Genomic DNA, 12,169 nt, shown 5'->3' with positions numbered 1-12,169 from the left:
TTTTTCAATCATAGCACTGCAGCACTGTCCTCCCGCGGTTCATCCATTTGCTCGAGCGGGAACCAGTAACATCTTAAACCAAATTGTGAGACATGTTGACACTGGTTTTGGCCTATCGAATAGGTCATGGGGAGCTTGCCAGGCTTTTGCTATGTGGATGAGATACACTGGGTAGTTTGCCGGGCAGAGGAATCGGAATCAGGGTTGGCCTCCTGCAAGGCAAATGCCCTACCTGCTGTGCTGTAAACGTTATCTAAAATATACTAGTAATACCAAATGTTGTTTCTTTAACAGTGCAATATAAACGATTATTTAGTAATTTTTTTGATTTGTTAATGAAATATGTAAGCTCTTGAGTATAATGAGAATATTTTTCTAACACAAGAGTCTGACGAAGATGAACCTGTTATAACTGTCTTGTAGGATTCCATCTCCGTAGCCTGCTTCATTCTACCATGCTCTCTATCCAATCCGGTGGTCTTCTTGGGATTCTGACCTCCTGATTGGCTAGGCTCTAACTTTCAACTGCCTACTTTATGACATCATTCTCCCACCAAACAAACCTCCAACTGGTAGAATCTTGGGGGGTCCCATGTAGTAGTTTGTAAACAAATTTGAAACATCATGGCAAGTGACGAGTGACCAATGACCAATCACGTGTGAGCACTCATTTGTACTGAACACTTGTGGTCTTAAGCCTCTTCAGTGTTCAGACGTACTCTCCTACCATCTCCTCTTCTCGTCTACCTTTCATTGGTATTTCCTCTTCTCTGACCATGTGAGGTAAGGAATAATACTTTTCAAAGCTTTTCATTAGATTTATCATCCATAAACTTAGCAGTCAAGTAAAAACAGCACGGAGTAATGAAGGTAAGTATTCAAGTAGAATTTTATAAGCCTCATTTTAGCTTGACTTTGACATTTGCTGTGTGATTTTAGACATTGGCTTACTTTCTCTCACATACAAAGTGTTTTTCCTCATTGATTACATTATATTTTAGACATACTTAGGAGCTCAAATAAAGACATTTGAGTAATCCACCACCTGAGCTTATGGACTAATAAAACAAAAGTAAAATAAAACCTTTACACTCTGACATCAAAATCGTCCTTATAGGAGGGGAAGTAAATGACTGAAATGGGTAGGGGATTGTTGTTAGTTAGTTGTGGACAGTAGCTGGATATTTGACGGTGCATGGAGTATGAATACACAGTTCCAGAGATCAGGAACTCTGTACTTGAAGCGAATACCATTTGTAAACTTGTCATCACAATTATATGTCCATATGAAATTTATCTACATATGCTTTGTGCCTTCCTTGCATGTATGTGTTATGCATTCCTTTATCATGGCCTCAGAAATGCATCTGAGGGGACTCGGAAAATTAGTTGAGCCCCAAGTATGGGGAGAGAAGTAGTAAAGAATTGGAGGAGGAAAAAAAATGAGTTGGAGCTTAAGAGCCGTGTAAGAGGAATATATCAATATGTATGTGTCTGTAAATACACATATATATGTATAAATATATATATGGGCTGGAGCCATAGCACAGTGAGTAAGACGTTTGCCTTACACATGGCCAACCTGGGTTCGATTGCTCTCCTCCTCTCAGAGAGCCCAGCAAGCTACTGAGAGTAACCCTCCCTCATGGCAAAGCCTGGCAAGCTACCTGTGAAGTATTCGACATGCCAAGAACAGTAACAACAAGTCTCACCATAGGGACGTTTCTGGTGCCTGGTCGAGCAAATCAGTGAACAATGGGAGGACAGTGCTACAGTGCTCTGGTTAATTCAAACGTTGTTTATGTAAAATATGAAAGAATCAAATAAATATTCTATAAAGCTGATTACACCTATTAAATTAATATAACTTTAAATAGTGTTTAGAAATTAAGTTGAAGAATTTTAAGGCTATCGAAAGATATTGACAATACATCAAGAAACACATGGATTTTTGAGGAGCAAGAACACGTACCTGTTGTCCTTTCTTAAGGTTATATTTTTTCGCTTTTATAGAATATGTTTTCCCTGAATTTTTGTTAATAGCTTCCCTTTTTTAGAAAGCATCATAATAAATTATATTTTTTAAAAAAATTAAAAAAAGCTCTGTTAGTGAGTGGATTCTGTATGTTTGGAACGTGGGAAGTATTTTCCTATGTAATTTACATTAAACAAGATATTTACAACAGAAATACCATCTGCAGTACCATTCACAATAGCCAGAAGAAACTATGGTATACCTACACAATTGAATACTACGCATTTGGCAGGAAACTGACATCATGAAATTGGCTTACAAATGGATGTACAGGGAAGAATATCATGCTCAATGAAATCAGTCAGAAGGAAAGGGGTATACTGATTGGACTACCCCATTTTTTGGATATAAAAAACCAGAATGTGAGACTAATACCCAAGGATAGCAGAAACACCGGCCAGGAGAATTGGTCAATGGTTGGACGCTTGCCACAAGTGCTGAAGGCGAGCATTTGGAATAAAGAAGGGACTGCTATGTTTTCTTCTTGTGGAGTTTAACCAGTATTTTGTATATCCTGGATATCAACCCTTTCTCAGATGTGTATTCGGTGAATATCCTTTCCCATTCTGTAGACTGTCTTTGTATTTTGGTCACTGTTTCTTTGGAGGTGCAGAAGCTTCTTAGTTTAAGATAGTCCCATTTATCTATCTCTGTTTTCACTTGCTCGGCCAGTGGCGTGGCATCTTTGAAGATACCATTAGCTTCAATGTCATGGAGGGTTTTGCCAACTTTATCTTCAATGTACCTTATGGTTTCTGGTCTGATGTTGAGGTCTTTAATCCATTTTGATCTTACTTTTGTACATGGTGTTAGGCAGAGTTCTGAGCCTATGTTTTTGCATGTAGCCGAAGAAGGGACCGCTATGACAATGATAGTTGGAAGTGATTACTCTGGGTGAGAACTGAATCCTGAAAGTAGGTAAAGGAATAAACGTGAGAACTTCTCCCTCTCTGTATTACAATCCATAATGCCCAAAGTATGTGAGAGAGAGAGAGAGAGAGAGGTGCCTGCCATAGTGTAGAGACAGCAGGCTGTCAGGTGGGGTTTGGGGTTGGGAGAGGGAGTGGTGGGAGAGAAACTGGGGACATTAGCAATGGAAATGTGTACTAGTGGAGGTTAGGTGTTAAAATATCCTATGATTGAAACTGAATCATGAAAAGGTTTGTAATATGTGTCTCCTGCATATTCAATACAAAAATATGATATTTAGATTCTACCACCATGACTAACCTATGAATTTGCTGAAATTTATTTTTATCACCTTGGCTGGGCTCATTGCATGGATGTCTGTGTGGTAAAACTTTTTCATTTTATGCGGACTGAAGAGACAATAATCATAGGGTTGGGACTTCTGGTGGAAGGAGAGAAGAGCAGAAAACACCCTGTTGAACACATCTCAGCAGGGTCACCTAAGTTGCGTGATGACAGACCTCCTTCACTGATTTCTTCTTTTGTAATGTGGAAAAATGAAAAGACTTTGCAGGCTGACAAGGGGTTGTCTCCTCCAGTTCTCACTATTTTCTTTTCGATCAGAACTGTTTAAAGATTATTAGAAAAATTTGGAGCTTAATGATTTGTTCTCATATATTTCCCCTACATGGTGTCAGTGGGCATTGATCCAGTAAGGCCAGCATGAAAAAGTTGAGGTTTATGTCTTAACCACCAATGCCAACACTACTGTATGTATCAACCCAAAGTACAATAGTAAAACTTCAAAATGTGTTTGTCAAGGAAATCGGTGGGAATGCAGGGAAAAATGGGTAATTTGTTGGTGGAGGGATGCAGACACTGGTGGTGTGATTAGAATTGGAATATTGTATGACAAATCTCCAATATAAATGACTTTGAAAATCAAAATTGCCTAAATTTAAAAAAAAGGAGAAGTCAACTTATGTCTACATTTCAAGAAGGCTTGTCTTGGCAAATTTTGGCAGGGAGACCATAGTTGGTAGAGAGAGGGAGAAAGAAAGGGAGATTTGACAGTTGGGAAGAGAAGCCTGGATATCATGGAAGAGATGAAAGCTGATCTTAGAAGATTTGGAGCCATCAGAGTTTAGAGAGCTAAATGGTCTGAACATTGCAGTTTAGATACTTGAATAGTGAGATTGGTTTCAGTCATCAGCACTGTATATATAGAAAGAGTTCAAAGACCTCACAGATATTCAGGCTATAATAACTAACAAGGGAAGCGTTTTTTTCCTGAAGCATTATGTAAGGATAATATATTGCCAGGAAGAATGATAAGAAGTTGGTTCTCTTTTTCACAGATTAATACATTAGAGATGAAAACTTTTATACAAAGGAATCTATGATCTTGTCCTGTTGCTCTGTTTTCTTGTCATCATTCCATTCTCCCCCATGACCCTACCTAATCAGGGCTCTCGACATTTCTCAGCAGTGTCACCACATAGCCTCAGAGCATGTGTTAACTGCAGGTAGCTCACAGCTCTCATGTTTGCCCCCAATCCAAGCCAGAGCCATCCTTCTGAAACCAAGGATATTTGCTGAAGGCCCGTTCTTCCTTGAAGTGGCAGTCATGGTTTACCTCTTCTTAATCATTTTGTTTACAAATTTAGATGTATGTCACTATACTAGTGACAGGGATTTTCCAAACTATGGAAAGCATAAACATTTCCATTTCCCCCACGAATTTTGGGCTAGTTATTTTCTATCCACTGCTAATAATTTGTGATAATTAGGAAATAGAACTGAAGTAAAAACAGGGACATTTGTCAATTTGGTGCCATAACTAATCAGTCTTAGTATAAGTATATATTTCTAGAAAAAAAAATGCAGAAGAAAATGAGTTGGTTGCTAGCAAAGAATGCCAAACCTCTGCCAAGAAATACTTTGAAAATAAAAATTCTGACTATGGACTGAACATGATTGCAATTTAATGCCTCTTTTGCAGACCACAACACCCAAAAAGAGAGAGAGAAAAAAAAGGGAATGCCCTGCCACAGAGGCAGGGTGGGATGTGGGGGGGGGATTGGTGTGGGAGGGATACTGGAATACATGGTGGTGGAAAATGGGCACTGGCGGAAGAATGGGCATTTGATCATTGTATAATCAAAACCCATGCACAAAAATGTGTAAATGTACAACTGTATATCATGGTGTTTCACTAATAAAAATTTTAAAAAAATAAAATAAAATAAAAATTGTTTCGTCTGCCAGAGATCAGCAGATGGGAACCTGAGTGAAGGCAAAAGATTAAATTGGTTGACTTTTATTTTTCCTTGAGTATATTAATTTGATTTTGGAGTCAATTTATATGAGAGTTCATCAAGACACAGAAATTTTTAGCGCTTCTCTTGTTTAAAAGTATAGTGATACACCATATCTCTATCTAACATTCTTTTTATTTCTGATAGTTTGACACAAATGATACGTCATAATCATAGATAAATGTAAATTACTTAAATACTTTTTTGATTATTTAAAATTACCTTATAGAATTACATTATAGAATTTCATAAATTTTAGGATTATGCAGAATCAACTTGCATGTATCACATTACACTCACTACTGAAAGGCCTACTCTGTCATTCACCATTGTTTAGTTTTCCCACTTTGATTATACTTTTCGATCTGGTAACTAAATAGTCTCATAGTTCTAAAGTTTGTTTTTATTGCTTTGAAAAGATCAAAATTATGTAATTTTCAACATTGGATGAAACTAGAGGATATCATGCATGTAAAGTTAGCCTTAAGGAAAGGAACAGATACTGAGAGATTTTTCTCATATGTGGGATGTAAAGACACACAGCAAGGTAGCAACAAATGTTCAAGAGCAATGTAAGGGGAGAACTGATCCACACAATTGGGTCAGGGGATTAGGAGGGAGGGATTCTGGGGGATTGGGGGAGAGGGAGGGTTTGTTCTTTGAGAGAATGAGGAGTGTCTTGTTGGAATTATGTGTATGAGAAACCATTGTTAATTGAATTATAAATAATAGAATATAAATAATGTTTTAGACGTTTGTCTGTCTCATTTTATTCTTTTAATTTGTTTTCTCCATATGCCACATAGGCATGAACTTGTAGGATGCCTATCTTTCTCTGCCTGGTTTTTGTCACTAAACATAATTTCCTCATGTTATACATTTTATATACAAATAATAAGAAGATTTCACTTCATACAACTGAGTAGTATTCCATTGCTTTACCACCTTTCATTTTCAAAATTTGTGGTTTAAAAGATACAAATACTGGTTTTAACAATGCTCTGGTGTTTTCAAAGTTTTAGTTTAGTGAAACAAAATATATTTTATTGAAAAACTCTTAGAAAATTGTGAAATAGTTGTAGGGTGGAATGGAATATATGTTCAAGCGAGAACAGTCATTTAACAAAACAAGCAAAGAGAGACATAGAGAAAGGAAGCACGGTATTTCTTCAAGGGAGAACACAAGCTTGAGGAACAAGCCCACTCTGGTAGTTTAGGAATAAGAACTTGGATTGGTATGAACTTGTACACTTTAGGGGAGAACCTGAGTGAAACTATTATAAGTACGTTCAGGATCATGATACACTGGAGTCTGCACTTGGAGTGAGGAGGGTAGAGAGTTCTTTGGGGAGACTGAACTATAGATAACAGTAATATTATAACACGAATGATAGTATCTTACCGTGGGATTCCAAAAAAAATATTTAAGAGTGGCGTCAGAAATGATAACATTCTTAGGTATTTGGGTTTCCTGTGGAAACAACGGGAAGCTGAGTTTATGCTCTGGATGCATCCACCTGAAACAAGGTCAACAAGTCATGAATGAAAAATTTCAAGTTAGATGGATCAAGGATTCTGATCCCAGTGGAAGGCTAGCTTTCGGGTGGACAATTTCTACTGATGGCCTGATGTAGGTTCTGATCCTGGGATATGTAACAGAAAGGAGATAGTGACCGGTATCCTCAGAAGTGAAGCCTCTGAGACAGAAGTCATTCATGCCAACTTATGGGTTATCAATGTTTGCTCATGGCTGCTACCATTATAACATGCCGTTCAATGGTTCTGTGGTTTCAATTTACTGTGTCAATGTAAAGATGAAGTTTCCAAATGGAAGGTAAAAATCTGAGGCCCTCAAGATGATGAATCACAGGGAGGGGGGGAGCTGGAGCTATAGTACAGCAGGTAGGGCATTTGCCTTGCACACGGCATACCCAGGTTAGATTCCCAGCATCCTGTATGGTCCCCCCAAGTACCGTGAGGAGTAATTCCTGAGTGCAGAGCCAGGAGTAACCACTGTGCATCGCCACGTGTGACCCAAAAACGCAAAGAATGATGATCTGGGATTGATCCTTAGCATTGCAAACGGCATTATTTTTTAATTTTTAAATTTTTTCTTGCTTGCTTGCTTGCATGCTTTTTTGTTTTTTGGGTCGCACCTGGCTATGTATAGGGGTTATTTTTTATTTTTAAAAAAACTTATAATTTTTCCTTTTTACCTGTGGTTTAAAAGTGTATCTAAAATATTTTAGAGTAAATATATGTGAAGAAGAATAAAATTCACAGGAACTATTTAGTGTTCTTAATGATACAGGAGTCAGAATTTTGAGGTTAATTGTATGGGTATTGCATAATTAATTTTTCCACATTATGTGGGCTGTCTTTCGATCATGGTCACCATTTTTTCTGAGTTGCAGAAACTTCTTAGTTTAATCTAGTCTCATTTGTTTATCTTCACTTCCTCTTCCTTGGTCAGTGGTGTTTCATTCTAGAAGTTTCCCTTAGCTTTAATGTCATGAAGGGATCTTCCCACATTTTTCTCCATATATCTTAAGAATTCAGGTATGATAGTGAGGTCTTTAATACATTTGATCTGACTTTGTGCCTGGCACTATAAAGAGGTCTGAGTTCATTTTTTTTGCATATTGCTTTCCAGTTTTCCCAGCACCAGTTGCTGAAGAGACTTCCTAGCTCAACTTCATATTCTTGAGCCTTTAAGAAAGATTAGGTAATAATAATCTGAGGGCCAGCGTCAGGATATTTGACTATATTCCATTGATCTGAGACCTGTCTTTATCTGAATATCATGGTATTTTGATTACTAAAACTTTGTAGTAGGGTTTGAAGTTGGGGAAGGTGTTCCCTTCTTCTTTTTACCAAAGATTGCTTTAGCTCTTCATGGGAGTTTATGGTTTTGTATGAGTTTAAGAGTGATTAATCTATTTCTTTGAAAAATGTTATGGGTATCCTTATAGAAAGTGCATTAAATCTTTATAGAGCTTTGGGGTGGATTGCCATTTTGACAGTGTTAAACCTCTCAATCCATGAGCATGGGATGTGATTCCATTTCCTCATATACTCTCTTATTTCGTGAAGTAGTGTTTTGTAGGTTTTTTTTTTTTGGTATAGTTCCTTAACCTTTTTAGTTAATTCTATTATACTTTATTTTCTGAGGTATTATTGTGAATGGGATTGTTTTTCTCTATCTCTTTTTTCTCTTTCATTATTAATATATGGGAAAGCCATGGAGTACCAGATATTGATTTTGTAATATGCTACTTTACTAAACAAATCTATTGTTCCCAGGAGCTTTTTTGTAGATTCTTTGGGATTTTATAAGTATAGTATCATGTCATCTCCAAATAGTAAAAGCTTGAGTTCTTCCTTTTTTATCTGGATGCCCTTGATATATTTTTTTTTTACCGAAATCATATGGCAAGTACTTTAAGTACTATGGTGAATAGGAGGTGTGAGAGTGGGTAACTTGTTTTGTGCCTGATTGTATTCTGGGATTCTAGTTCATTGATTTCTGCTCCAAGTCTTTGGTTTTTCCCCCTTGAGAATAATGCTTGCCGTGGGTTTGTGGTAATTTGCTTTGACTAGATTGAGGAAAGTACTTTCAAATCCAATTTTGTTGAGAGTTTTTCATCATGAAGGGGTGCTGGATCTTATCAAATGCTTTATCTACATCTATTGATATGATCATATGACTTTTATCTTTATTTTATTGAGATGGTGTATTCTGTTGATTGACTAGAGAATGTTAAGCCATCCTTGCATCCCCAAGCTAAACCTATTTGGTCATAGTGTGTGATCTTTTGTTGAGTTTCTGGATTCTCTTTGCTGGTATTTTCTTGAAAATCTTTGTATCTGTATTCATCAAGGAAATAGGTCTGTAATTTTCTTTTTTTGTGGTGTCTCTATCGATTTGAGTATTAGGGTGATCTTTGCCTCATAGAAACTATTTGGGAGTATTTCTGTTTCTTCAATTCCTGGAAAATCTTAAAAATGTTGGAAGCAGTTCCTCTTTAAAGGTTTGAAATAGTTCACTATTGAATCCATCTGGGCCATGGATTCTGTTTGCAGGGATACTTTTGACCATCATTTCAATTTCCTTGTTAGTGATAGGTTCAAGTATTCCAAATCTTCTTGGTTCAGCCTTGGGAGGTAATTGGAATCCAATAATTTATCAATTTATTCAAAATTCTCTCATTTCCTGCTGCAAAGATTCTCAATATAATCTCTGATGATCCTATGTATTTCTGTAGTTTCTATTAGGATAACCCCCTTTGCATTTCTGATTTGATTTATTAGAATTCTTTCTCTTTGTTTTTTTGAGAGGCTTCTCATGGTTTATTGATCTTATTTATTTTCTCAAAGAACCAGCTTTTGCTTTTATTGGTCTTTTGGATTGTATTTTGGGATTGTAGCTCATTGATATCTGGTACAAGTTTTATTATTTCCTTCCTCCAGCCTATTTTGGACTACTTTTGTTGGTCATTTTACAAAATCTTGACCTCTAATTTATTCATGTAGGCCCTTTCTTTCTTCCTAATGAATTCTGGCAGATCTATAATCTTTCCTCTTAACACTGCTTTTGCTGTGTCCCACAAGTTATGGTAGCTCGTGTCCTCATTCTCATTTGTTTCTGGAAATTTTTTATTTCCTCTTTGATTTCTTCCCTAAGCCAATGGTTGTTCATTACTCCCCTTAAAGAAAATATTTCCTTGCTGAGCTTCAGTCTGTTTGATCTATGGAGAAGTGTCAAAGAAGTGTTGAAATCTCCTTCTAGTATTGTGTTGCTATCGATGTTTTTCTATAAGTCAATTAGAAGTTGTTTTTAAGTATTTTCCTGGTCTGTCATTAGGATCATATACATTGAGGAGGGTGAGTTCTTTCTGATGTACATATCCCATGATCATTAAGAAATGACCTTCACTGTCTCTGATAATCTTTAGCCTGAAGTCCATGTGGTCTGACACTAGTATTGCCACTCCAGCTTTGTGGAGGTGATATTTTCTTGAAAACTTGTTTCCCAGACTTTTACTTTTAGCCCATGGGTGCTTTGATTGTTCAGACGTGTTTCTTGCAGGCAGCAGAATGAATGTTGGTTTCAGTTTTCTAATTCATCTTCCCATTCTGTGCCTCTGAATTGGCACATTTAGTCCATTGACATTGAGAGAGATTGTTGTGGTGTGGATTTGTGCTCTCTTTATGTAGAATTTTTGTACTTGTGGGGATTGTCTTAGCTTAAAGTAGACCTGTTCATTCTTCTTGCAACAAAAATATGGAATGCTTTACAAGTTTGCATATCATCTCTGTGCAAGGACCATGCTCATCATTTTATCATTTCAATTTTAGTATATGTGTTAAACTTAGTAGGAGTTAATTTTTCCATATTTTTCTCTTCTTATTACTTTGAGTGTTGTCCTTCCTCACTCCTATGGCAGACAATGATTCCTAATCAAGGAATGTATTTCAAAGCAGCATGAATAAATAGATTTAGAAATTTAATGTCCCAGAAAGAAAAATATGGTTTTTACCATATTATCTTTTACCATACCCTAGGCATCAGTTTTACAAAATAATTCTTTTGGAAGATGGTATATGAGGTTGTTTAATGTCGTTCCCTGAAACCTTAATTAAGACCATTAAACTAGAGCCTTTTGCTGTTTTCACCTCAGTCCCGTGTACTTCTCCAGGAAAAGGTGGATGGTGTTGTCTGCACTTTGACAACCTTGAATGTATGTAGGATTTTTCTCCTGAAGGATGAGGTGAGAAGCATATTGATGATTTCATTCCACCTTATTACAAGTTCAACTTGAACGGAAGGTGAGACTCATATGGCTCCTATAAAGGACAGAACAAAGGGTCTCAGTGAAGTTTAATGGCCAACTCACATTAACAACATAGATGACTCATAGTAACCTGTGTGCATCTTTGTGTATAGTGAGTTTCATATCTACTGATAGAGATTCTCAGTCATGACACATGGGCAAAACGGATCTGTAATTAAAATCTAGTTCTCTGAGCAGAGTGGGGTCTCTGAGGTGATTGAACAAGTTTGTAGTAATTTATTACTAAGGACATAAGTATTTTCAATGATGCGTACTTTTCGATCTAAAATTAATTCCAAATATGTCTAAAACAACAGTCTCCTGACCTTGCACCTGGCTTTCCTCACTGGGGCCCCTTGGAGATGGCGGGGTGAGATTCCCTCACCGCCCTGAGCATAGACCCGGCAGCTGAAGACCTCTGCAACCAGCCATAGGTACGCTTAAGACCACTCTTCCCAAGCTTGAAGGAGCCTCATGCATGAAGGAACTGGAAGAGGAACCCAAATGTGCGGGACCGGGGGATGAGATCTCCATGGCTGCTCAGATCAAGACTGTGCCCCCTCCTTCCAGATCCTCCATCTTCTAGTAATTAAGTGTTAAAACCACGATCTACCCCTGGATCCATGTAATGCCATCAATAGCCAACATCCAGAGACTGGATCTTATTTAGAAGAGAGTAACTCTGATTGTCCAGTTCTCACTCTCAGAGAACCTGGTAGGCTTCTGCGAGTATCTTGCCCGCATGGCGGAGTCTTTGTTTCTGGTCACTGTTTCTTTTGAGGTACAGAAGCTGCTTAATTTAAGATAGTTCCCTTTGTTTATCTCTGTTTCCAGTTGCTTGGCAAGTTGCATGTTATATTTGAAGATACCTTTAGCTTCAATGTCGTGGAGGGATTTGCCGACCTTGTCATCACTGTACCTGAGGGATTCTGGTGTGATGTTGATGACTTTGACCTATTTTTATCTGACTTTTGTGCATGGTGTTAGGTAGAGGTTTGAGCCATTTTTTTTTTTGCATATAGCTGTCCAGTTTTTTCTGCACCGTTTGTTTAGAAGGACTCTCTTGAACCACT

The 12,169-nt window shown here is 37.4% G+C and overlaps 1 pseudogene; it reads right to left on the bottom strand.

Annotated features, from left to right (window-relative positions):
- Window positions 1–10,540: 10,540 nt before the first annotated feature.
- LOC130037103 (uncharacterized) lies at window positions 10,541–10,634 on the bottom strand (annotated as a pseudogene).
- Between the last annotated feature and the right edge of the window lie 1,535 nt (window positions 10,635–12,169).

The sequence above is a fragment of the Sorex fumeus genome, unplaced genomic scaffold (genome assembly GCF_029834395.1).
Source record: "Sorex fumeus unplaced genomic scaffold, SorFum_2.1 ptg000070l, whole genome shotgun sequence".
In the NCBI taxonomy this organism is placed as follows: Eukaryota; Metazoa; Chordata; class Mammalia; order Eulipotyphla; family Soricidae; genus Sorex; species Sorex fumeus.
This window is presented reverse-complemented; position numbering and strand designations above follow the sequence as displayed.